This window comes from Lygodium microphyllum, chromosome 13, assembly GCF_053477565.2.
Source record: "Lygodium microphyllum isolate KBCC chromosome 13, Lygodium_microphyllum_v1.1.10, whole genome shotgun sequence".
Lineage (NCBI taxonomy): Eukaryota > Viridiplantae > Streptophyta > Polypodiopsida > Schizaeales > Lygodiaceae > Lygodium > Lygodium microphyllum.
The window spans coordinates 99,420,265-99,432,471 of record NC_141147.1 but is presented as its reverse complement, the minus strand read 5'-3'; positions in this window follow the sequence as shown (position 1 = coordinate 99,432,471).

Sequence of the window (12,207 nt, the reverse complement as noted above, 5' to 3'; positions counted from 1 at the left end):
ATAAATATAATCTACATTTAGGTTTCTTTTATTCATTGTGTTCCATTTGTTTCTTACCTTCATCTTATGAAAAGATTCTTGTCTCTCTACGGAAAGCTCTTCTTGCGAAAATCCCATTGATTTTAGGCTAGATACAACTAATCTCCCGATATCTTTGGTGAACTCGACATGAAAAGTCGACATAAGAGCTTTGTAGGATGGAAGATGCTATAGGTCCTTTAGATAATATAAGGCAGTTCTTGTAGACTTTTACTACATATTTGTAGTAGTTGCTACTATAAACTTTTACAAAGCATGAATTTGTTGTAACCAAAGCATTAGAGGTTGTGGAAAGCAAGATTAAATTGTTTGATGGTAGGAATGTTTCCAACTAGCCTAAAGGTCTATGCAAAGAAGATGGACTTCTTTGGAGTTCCTATGCACATGATGAATTTGTATTTTATGTAATTTGTGGTCCATGAGTTGAAATGACACATAAATGAGATTTATATGAAAGATGCTAGATGAAAAGAATGTAAGAAAGCACTGAAGGAAGAGTTTTTCATTAAAGGTACAAGTTTGGTAACCAAGAGGACTTTCATGGTCATGAATTATAAACCTCAACAAAGATCTTACTACTACAAAGCTTTTGCATGAGTTTAAGCATAGATTTGACCAAATGGATACTACATATCAACAAGTGCTACAATTTGAGAAGATAGAATTATTTCTACAAGTTACAGATCCTACTTTGTAGTTGAGTTTGGAAGAGCTTCTTGAAAGATGAAATTATTGAATAGGGTTTAAAACCAAAGTCACAAGATGTTAAGGATGATATCTCTATGCTTGTTAAGAGAAAAGGAGATAGGCCAGATGTATGTGGGGACTATGCCTTCAGCCGCACTAGCAAGGTCATGAGAAAGCAACCTATTTCTACAACTATTCCAATAAAAGGTTATGTAATGGATGAATTGGCTAAGGGTATGTATGACTCGAAACTAAAGTTTGCAAGGATGGAAGAAAAGGATCAGTCTGTTGCACCACGAGCCCTAACTTGGGATGGCTTTGTATATGACAGTGTATCCGGTGTGAAAACACTGAGCATGAGAACATGGATTGTGAGAACTATAGGGATGTAGTGGAAAATAATTTGATTTTCTTTAAGAATGGTAAGATCCATCTTAGTGAGATAGGCCTACCTTCACTTTTTGAGTTTATATACAGAACCCTAATCCCTTTTGGGTAGTCATCCCCTTTTTTACATGGCCTGCCGTAGCCTAGGCCCTCTTTTCTATTGTCATCCTATCTTCCTAGCTTCCTTTCTACTGCCTGTCTGCCCTTACAATTTGCATAGGAGGGAGCTTGGAGCTCTTTTACAAGGATTTTGGCTATGTCTTTGTATTCAAAGGTACGCCTTCTCTTTTTTAGCACTTTTTGGGCTCAATGGTTGCATCTTGGACTTCTTGTGGCCATATGCCTATGCTTTTGGGCGCTTCCAGGTCCGATTTCCTTTTGGGTCACCTCTTTCAGATCTTGACTTGAGCTTTTTCACTTTTTCTGCTTTTTCTTGTGCTGAGGTTAACATTACCCCCCTCCTAGCCAAGTGCCAAGTGATGGGTAGTAGTAGCTAGAATGTGGGGAGGGTATAGCCAGATGGCTTTTTGAGTTTGTATACAAGCCCTTACTGAGGATGGTGTTGGATGGATCTATCCTTTGAAATTGAAGATGGTGTTGGACAGATCCCTCCGTGACGCTGATGGTGGGTGGATCTATCCTTTGAAATTGAAGATGGTATTGAACAAATCCTTCTTAGAGAATGGTGGATGGATGGACTTGCCCTTGAAATTGAAGATGATATTGGGTGGATCCTTCCTTGGAGAATGGCGAATGGATAGATCTGCCCTTGAAATTGAAGATGGTGTTGGACAGATCCCTCCTTGGAGAGTGGTGGATGGATGGATCTATCCTTGAAATTGAAGATGGTATTGGACATATCCCTCCTTGTGCCCTTCGAGGTTGATACGATGCGATCTTAACTTGCAAGACAAATCTATGCATTTCCTAAGGGGTGTATCTACCTCTCCGTGTAGTGCATGGTGTAGGTACCCATGGAACTGGGAGTTGGGTCATGAACGGTGTTGTCCCACACTTGAGGACCCAATTTGTGCATCGTTGTGAGTGCGGTGCATGGCTTAGGGAGACAAGTTTGGAAGTCCTACCCTTGAGGTGCCCTAAGTGTGAAGTGGGGGATGGGGCTAGGTAAAAGATCCTAGATGCAATGATTGTGGTACTCGAATGATTTTAGGGACTTAATTTGTTCCTTTTCTTTCTTTTTCTTGCTTTTCTTCTTTTTTTTTTCTTTTTACTGCTCCTCTTACTAGAACACCGCAATCTTGGCTTGCTTTCTTGAGATCCTTACCACAAACAAGGCTTTGATACCATGTCAAGATTGTGGGAGAGAAGGAAGGAGTCTCACTTGTAGCTTTCTTGCTTGCACAATGGGGGAATACACACAAGGGTGGAAGCTGAAAACAGTTTTCCTCTTCTTAGTTGTGTAAGCCAAAAGAACTCAAGTACAAAGAAATAGAAGAACCCTATATATGGGTCTCAAACCAAACTCAACTAACTAAGGTGGCATACTAACTGAGCCATAAACTAGAGTAGTTCTATCATTTCCTTTGTCTTTTTCTTTTTCTCTTTTTTTTTCCTTTTTTATGAATTTCATAAATATGACAAGAAGCTAGTCTTCATCGTCCGAGTCGTGAGAGGGTGGTTCTAGGGGCTTAAGAGATTTTTCGAGGAATTTCCAGCTCTATATGTATCCCTTGAGATTCGGACGTACTTGGAGAGTGGTGGCGGAAAGAAATGGATGATTGTAGTGGGTGAAGTGGCTATCATTTATATATTCTAGGAGGGCTAAGTAAAAAGAGAGGAGTACAACAGCTTACATCATTAATCTAGCCATAGCACAGCTGTCTATGCCATTGGGATCAAAGATAGTTACAACAACTCTTGTGATGTTGGGTCCTGTCTTAGTAGTATCATAAGCAATCTAAGATAGTTACACATGGTAATGAAGGTGGGATTAGGGCAAGAAGAGAATTCATTAATGAAGTAGACTATTGAGGCATATAGGTCCTCTGGCATGAAGACTAGGGCTTCTTCAGGTTTAGTAGCATTCACATTATAGATCCATGGAAAGTCATATTTGCCTTGGGTTAAAATCCACTCCTACCCTTCTTGGATATGACATGAAAGTCAAGTTATTCCTTTTGAAGGGTAGGGTGTTACAAAATGCCATCTAGGCATCCATATTTACATCCATAATGGCCTTCTCCACGTTGGTTGGCATTCATAGCCCTTCACTGCTTTGGGCACTTTAAAAACTTTGTTCTTCCAAAAATCTACATCCTCTGTCGCCCATAAGGTAGGGTTTTGTCCCCTCTCGGATATCCATTTGTCTCCCAACCTCCTTCTGACATTAATTACCTCTTCCACCACCTTGACTGGTAGTACTCTGCACAAGTTGGTAGGAAATTAGAAATTAAAGTCGAAGGGCTTACAAGCAGTCTCTTGGGTTAGCCTCACTTCCCGCTTTCTTTCTTCTTCCCCCCATAGCTTCGAGCTTTACCTTTAGCTCATGTATGTCTTTTTGGCACATAGCTACTTGGCGGGTCTTCTCTAATTGGAATGCTGCCATAGACTCCTTTTGGGCTTCCAACTCATCCACTGCTACCTTCTTATCCTCCTTTTCTTTCTCTAACTACGAGAGAAGCTCTTGGACGTACTCATCATAGTTTACAGGTGGTGCCATCATGGGAATCGAGGTCGTGGAGGTCTCCACCCTCTGCCTCTTAGGATCCTGTCTCGACTCGGTCTCTACTACTGCAGGTCTCTTAGTTCCTGCCCTCCGTAGTTCCTTCACTTGCCTCTTGGACTATTTCCTTATTCACCAAGAATTGCACCCAAGCCAAGAAATTGTTGGCGTTGATTTTAGGCATGGAGCCTTGGGTGGTTGTGGTTGTAGGGGTGGTGGTGAGCATTGGGAAAGTAGGGATGGGATCCATTAGGCCCTTGCCCTTGCCTTCTTTTACTGGTGAAAAAAGGGCACTTGAGCTTGAGCCTTCATCTCATAGTGGGCTCATGGCACCCAGCTCCTTATTGTCTGCACTGTTATTCTATTGACATGTGCATTGCTAGCATGATGTCCTCTTCTTCCTCTTTTTCAACTGCTTTCCTCCTTCTTTCTTCTTCAGCTCTCCTTAACTCTTCTTTCAATCTGTGAGACTCTTCTTTTTCTTTCTTTTTCCTATCTTCCTCATCTTTCTTAGACTCTTTTTTAGCCTTTTATAGATTTGCTTTCTCCTTTTTCCTCCTTTCTTCTTCTTGCTTCTCCTATGTAGTCTTTTTCTTTGCTTTCTTAGCCCTTCCACGGGTAGATTGTGTTTCCTTTTCCTCCTCTTCGTCACTTACTATTCTTTCATTGGATTGCTCTCATTCATGGTGGGGAGATGAGTTGTCCAACATTTCATTGACTCCTTCTCCTTCTTCGTTATGTACCTCTTTCACTACCTCTTGGATAAGAGCAGTCAGCGCACCACTGTACCCAATGAATGAGGCTTTTGATGATTGTTTCTTTCTTTTAGCTCCTGCCTTTGACATTGGGGATTCTCCACCTACTTGCCTGCTTCTGAGGGCTAGTGTCTCAGCTGATTGGTCGATCGTCTTTCTCACATACCCATTCCAATTGACCTCATCCGATGAGTGGGCTGCCAAGCTCTCTAACATGGGCACACTGATTCTGTGTATAAGTGAATTATACCTTTGGCTAGAGAATAGGGAGTGGATGTATTTTTCCTGAAGCCTTACTTCTAGATTTGGGATGTTTTTGATGCCGATGCCATCACTGGTCAGAACCTAGCCCTTTTTCATGTTCAACATAGCATTGGCATCCCTTTTGGGCCTTCTTTTCACTTTTATGCTCCAGCCCTAGTGCCTTCTTCACCAAGGCTTTACTCAACTGGACATGTACCTACTTGGCTCCTTCTCCTCTTCCTACTATCACCATCCCACATTTTCTGTCAGGATTGTAGGTTCTCAAGAAGTCTACGCATTTGGTGTTGGTTGGTCTCCTGCCCAAATTTCTCGATGTATTTTGCTCGATTACACTGTTCTACAACTCTTTTGGCAGCCTCCTCCTTTGCCATGACTTCTCCAATGTTGTGGATAGTTCTAAAATTTAGTTGGTTGTAGGTGTCGTTCTCGAGGGAGATGTGGTACCTTTCCCTTTCTTCTTCCATGAATGGAAGCCGATGGACCTAATCCTGTTGTGCTGCCATTTTGAGTTCCTACCATGATACCATAGTTCACCATTAGTGTCCTTAAGATGATTTCTTGCTTAGAGGTAAGCAGGATTTGATTATGCTTTTATGGAAATAATAAAATGCTTAAGTACAAAAAGAGAAGCATTCCATTCATTCCAAAAAAAGTTATGTCACTTTTCCTCGGTCATAAGTTGATTTTTATCCACTCTTTTCCGCTTTTGGACATTGATTGAGGGTTTTTTTTCTGCAAGTTTCATTCACCTTACCCCCTCCCCTTTGGAATTGAGAAGAATGCTTCCTAGGATTAAGGTTTGAGAGGTCAAGGGCATTCAACGTATGCTCGCAGTGTTTTACTTTCACATGAGCCAAGTATAGAAGTTCAGATTGTGTTCTAGATTAGCGTAGCGGTCCATGTCAAAAGGACGGATGCCTACTTGAGTGATGTAGGTGAGAACATTCGTGAGAAAGTCACCAAAGTCAATTCGACTAGCAATGTGTAACTCCTCCTTAGTCAGAATTCAATCTAAATATGGGTGGTTCAGGAGGTGCTCTTCTAGGGGTCGGTTACAAATGGTGGTCAACACCCTATAGGAGTTTGAAGCTACATAAGTGGGGTCATATTCCAAGGTTTTGATTGCATGTTGTTGCTTAGCATTGTTCATGATTTGGCAGCCCTCTTGCTCCCATTGAAGTCACCAGAGAGCATACCATTTCCTCAAGAAAGAGGAATTATTGTCACCAAGTTGTTTCCACTCCTCCATTTTCCGGTCGGTGGCAAGGATTATGCTCTTGTCATAAGATGTAATGAGGCATTGTTTTCATGCATGTTCTCAAGATATCTTGGTGGCAATTAATTCCTCGATTTCCTCGAGAGCCTTAACAAATACAAATTCGGATCCTCCCATGAGCAAGGCAGTGTATGTACCTTTGTTGCTAAAGACTCATCCAAAAGACCTAGGTCTAGTCGAGCATAGCTTTTAGCAAGTGTGATAAATGTGGCATCCAACCATCAAAGGTAGGCAACCAAGTCATCCCTTATATTTTAGTGAATTTTGTGGTCAGACAGAGTGAGAATTGATCTTCATTCATAAGACGGTCTAAGGCCTGCAGGTGGTTGGGGTTTGACTAAACTAGATGATTTGGCAACTGATGGTTGCGGCGTTAGATTCTCCCGATGTGGTGCGGTTGAGTCTTTGGTGCACTCGACTTGTCTTGTGATGAGGATGTCATGCTACTAGACACTGGTGAGGTGTTAGGGACACTAGAAGGACTAAATTGAGGCAGCATGTGAGTAGCAAGCTATGGCTTTGGTCGATAGACTTGTTTAGTCTTTGCCAACTGATGCATTTGAGGCTCTATGGGCTTCACAGCCCGAGTCATTTGTGGCATTGGGGCATTTTTTGTCACGTGGCTTGGTGTGGTCAAGGTTGCAGGTAACATTTGAGTAGTGCCCGTGGCCATCTTGGCTTAGGTATCCAAATCTAGGTATTACCCTTGTAGTAGCCTTGTGCTTGCAATAAGGTCTTGGGGACCCATCACAGCTTAACCGTTTGTCGATGCCTATAATTCCTTATGTGCCTCCTAGATTTTGAATACAAGTTCCTAGCTTTGCAAGGTCATGATTGTGCATTTCTAGGCGGTGGCCCTTGCTATTTAGGCATCCATTTGAGCTGTGGTGTATGGGACTTAGCTTTGATTTCAGCAATTTGCCAACTTTGAGGTTTGGCAAGTTGTGACAAGTCACGACCCCCCTCCTTAAGCTTGGTAGTGGGTTGCTCTACCAGTGGCTTTCCAGGCTTTGATGGAGCCATACTACCCTTGCTGAAAGCCGTGACTATACGTATGTTGCCGATGGCTAGATGAATGCATTTACTGGTAGTCGACATTACAAAGTTTCTACATTTTAAATGCACATCCTAACAGCAATTCCATACCTGCATGCTTTAAATTCAGCAATACATAAAAGATCATTGGTATGCTTTAAGACTCGATAGAGACTGCAACCTTGCAATTTCTTAGAAGTGCATATGATAGACTCCCAAATGTGCTAAGTTTGGCCTTAGGGGGCTACAATTTTTGTATGCCAATTTGAATCCAATGATCGTGATTCAAGATATTAGAATCAACACCCTCATCGATCAATGCATCAAATGTATGTGTTTATAGGTAAGCCGAAGCTCTAGCTTCATCATCTTCATCTTTAATTTCCGTGATAGTGGCCACTCGTACATTGACAGTGTTGTTTTATCTATGTGAGCTCCTAGCCATCATGTAGACTGGTACTAAGGGCGTGTCACTAGGCTTGCCAATTGCCTTAGCGGCTTGCTCGTACTCCTCATTATTAGAGAATGGTAGATTGATTGTGGCTAGCATGTGCATCCAATCTTGCTCATCCTCAGGACAAGGGATATACTTGGTGAGCGACCCGTACGATTTTCTAACTTCCGCATCACCCTTCAGCATGGCTATGAGATGGCATCTAAGTCGAGTGAATTGGTCTTCCAGGCGTCCATCTCTACCCTTTTCGCTTTCGTTCAATTGCCTAGGAAGATCAAACCATTGCCCCAGTCTTCTATGACTCGTGCATTGCGCATCCAAGGTCGAGCTAATAGAATGTTGTAGTCCACTCTTTTCATGACAATGAAGTTCACAGAAAACTAGGCACTTGCAATCTTCAACGGCCAATTCTTCAACACTTTGAATGGCCTAACTTTCATTCCATTGGCCAGTGTTACATTAAACCTGGCATTCTCGATAGGTGGGTTACCCCAAGCCTGGAGCACTACATGGCTCAGCACACTGACTCCTGCCCCCGTGTCCACAATCCCTTTTGTGTGGCATCTCCTAATGCTAGGACCGGTAGGACTGTATGCATCTCTATGCCCTCCCAAAAAGCATTCATGTGTAACGACTTGGGCACTGAGTGCAGCATTAGACTGGGTATTTGAGTTACTGCATCATGATCGTGTAGGTTAGCTACTCCTTGCTCCATTGGTCCTTCAATCCACTGCTTCAACACTTGCCACAGTGTTGGGCGTTTCCTAAGCAGATCTCCCAAGCGAAAAGTCACAAGGATTGTCACTAAGGTAGCGAGGAGGTTATCAAATGCCTACATCTCTCCTAATTTAGCACTCCTTGGCCATTGGCCCTGGCTCGTTTGTTGGCCCGTAGTGTCTAAGCTCCATCTCTATGACACCACCAATGGTGCCGATACATCTCTTGATTACCCTTGCATGTAAAACCAGTATGCTCATACTAGAGAGCTCATATGTTTCATCCTCTAGGATGGGCTCAGCATCTTTCAAGTGTTCTTGGGCCTCTTTCACCCACTCCTTAACCTTCTTTATGGCTTCAAGTTGGCGTTTCGAGTTGGGGTACTCCCCTACCCTAGCACTCCCCTTCTTAGTAGTCTTTGGAGAGAATGTCTCTGTATTTGTGTCAGTGACTTTCTTTCCTCTAGGCAGTGACGTAGCACTCTCTGTTTTAAACATGACCTTGGCCTCTGTCCTCTTCTTCTTTTGCCTTTACGACTCTTTTTCCCTATTGAGGCTGCATCTAGATTATTGGGCCCAGGTAGTGATATGCCAGTCTGCTTAATTCTATGCAAGAGTCATGACATGTAACGGGATAGATGTGTCCTTACCCTTACACTTTGCATATGAGAGAGCGTGGCACTCTTTTACAAGGATTTTGGCTACGCCTTTGCATTCAAAGGTGTGCCTTCTCTTTTTTTAGCACTTTTTGGGCTGCGCCTTGGACTTCTTGTGGCCATGCCTGCGCTTTTGGTCACTTCCAAGTGGTCCTTCTAGGCTACCTCTTTTAGCTCCTGACTTGCGCATTTCCACTTTTTCTTGTGTTGAGGTTAACAGACATGGTTGTATAAAATGCTTATGTGTAGTAGAAACTGCTACTTTTTTGTTTACAGATTGAAAATTACCCTAGATGTGTTGCTATGTCTAGTAAGAAAGCTAAAATTTGGTCTCATGCTATGCATGCTACAGAGAAGAGGAAGATCCCTAGGGTTGAATTCACATAATATGGAATAAAGTGGCAAGTAATCCTAAGGTATCTCTACAGTTATTTTACACACTTGTTAAGGCACCTCCTGAACATGTGAAAACAAGTGATGATAGTTTGTACAAATGCCTAAGTCTGCATCTTATGTGAACATCTAATTGCATGCACCTACTCTTGAATGGATTGAAGGTGCAATATGTGTCTAAATATGGTGTAAGTGTATCATAATGCAAAAAGAAAATTGGCTAAGGGCCTAAATTAAGCTATAGTTATTATGGATGCAAGAGGTCCTAAAGAGAAATATTTAATGAGTGTTAGACTCTACCCTTGCTAAATAATTCCTTGGCTTAGTATGTTAAATTATTGTGTACAAATGGTTACGAGTGCCTCCTAGTGTGCATGAGTAGCTTGTCTCAGGTGTAGGATGTGTGCTAATGGACTTTGTGTATTCTAGTGTGCCTAGCCTATATGTGTGAGTATGCCACCCTTTGTGGCCTAGTGATCCCTAATTTCTATGTATGAAAAATGCCATGTGGCTGATTGCACTATCTCTTGTGTGCACAAATGTTGATTTCACATGGTATACAAATGTCACTAATTTTTTAAGTACATATTAATATACACTTTGAGCGAATGAATGGAAGGAGACAAATATTGATGTAGTCAAGATTCTATGGATTATTAGAAGGTTATTTACATAAATTCTTTCCAAGAGAGGATATTTATCATCAATGTGTAAGAGAAGAGATAAAGTTTTGGTGGTTCTGAAGGCATTACATGATGAGCCTTGTGGTAGTCATTTTGCTAGTAAAGTTGCAACGGATAGACAAGTACCTTAAGATTGGATTCTTGATTTTGGTGCATCTTTCCATGTGACTGCCCCGATGATAATAGCAGGCATGGATCTGTCTATCTTGGTAATGACTATATATGCAATATAATTGCACATGTGATGTGCAGTTTGGTTTTGAGAATGGATTTACATTTACTCTTTAGAATGTATGCCATGTGCCTAAGCTTATTAAGAGCTTAATATCTACTAGTCAGTTGGATGAATTTGAATACTCTACTACTTTTGGGAGTTACTCAATGAATGTTCTCAAGGGACCATTTGTTGTTGCTATAAAGGAGCTAAATATGACACTTTGTATCCCCTTCATGTATCTTTTATAAAAAAAATTGTAAAATCGACTAGCCAAATGTATCTTTGTTGCATTGCCAGTTGAGACATATGTCTAGAAAAGGAATGGAAACACAATCTCATTTGGGTTACTTGTCTTCTCTTGATTTTTTTGACCTTCTTGTTTGTGAGTATTATATGTTTGGAAAGCATGCATGCTCAACCCATAAGAAAAAGCTAAACAAGAAATGAAGTGACTCGCTTGACTTAATATATAGCGACGTATGTGGGCTTATGCATACAAAGTCTATAATAAGGGCATCCTATTTTATCACATTTATTTGATGATGCAATTAGAAAGTGTAGGATTTCTCTATGGGGTGGAAACAATGAGGCTTTGTCTTGTTTTCAAGTATTTCTAGCACTTGCAAAACATTAGTTTGGCAAGATGCTTATGTGAGAATTGATAATGGTGAAGAATATGTCTCTCATGAGTTCAAAAATTATTGTGGAAGAAAATGGGATAAAAAAAGAACTTATTGCACTTGGTAATCCTACCCTAAATGATGTTGCACAACATATGAATAGGATGATAAATGGAAGTATGTTGAGTATGTTTACCAATGTTGGTCTTAATCAAGGATTTTTGGTTGACGCTATGGCGACTACTGTATATTTTATGAAGATATCCACTAATACTACTTTGGATGGTGGCATTCTTGAAGAGGCACAATCAAGCAAGGAGCCCTCTTATGATCACTTAAGATTGTTTGGTTGTGAAGCTTATGTGCATATGCCAAAGGAAAAGCGTAGTAAGTTAGAACTAAAATCCTATAAGTGCATCTTTTTGGGCTACGGACAGAGTGCCAAGATGGGTTATTGCCTTTGGGATCCAAAACATAGAAACATTTTTTGTGGTAGTGATGTGATCTTCAATGAGAGGAAGATGCATAAGCAACCTCTAAAGGAAGTGGAAACAAAAAAGATTACCTTCTAGGATGTAGGTCACCTATTGTTTTGCCATTAGGACAAGTACTGGTGCACCAAGTGTGTAAATATAGGATACAAGTGATACTTCAACTAGTGAGTAGGAAATAGGGACATTTATTGACATGCCAAAACTTGGCAAGAAGAATTGGAAAGTAGTCAAAGGCATCTTGAGGTACTTGAGTGGTACAAGAGATATGTGCATATGCTTTGGGAGAAGTAGCAATGGTGTGCTTGGATACACAAACATAGGTTATGCATTGACTATTGATAACAAAAAGTCAACACATGATATATTTTACCTCCTACAATGGTGTAATCTCATGGATGTCCCACTTGCAAAAATGCATGGCATTATCTATCATTGGAGCTGAGTATATTGTAGCCATAGAGGCATGCAAAGACACCATAGGGCTTACTTGTCTAGTGGGAGACATGGACCTTAGTGAAGACATATCATTATTACCTAGTAATAGTCAAACTGCCATCATGTTGGCAAAGAATCTTGTGTTTTATGTAAAAACCAAGCATATAGAAGTGAGGTATCACTTCATTCATCAAGTGCTTAAGGATAAGTGAATTGGGCTTATCAAAATGCATATTGATAATAACCCTATATACTTTCTCAACAAGAGTTTGCACTCTAAAAAGTTTAAAGATTGTAGGGAGTTGAAGGGCATTGGGTGAAGGTAACTCACATGTATTATACCTCACACATCCTCTCACTCTTTTATTTCACTTAAAGGCATGTTGGCCTTTAAATGGGAGATTATTTAGGTA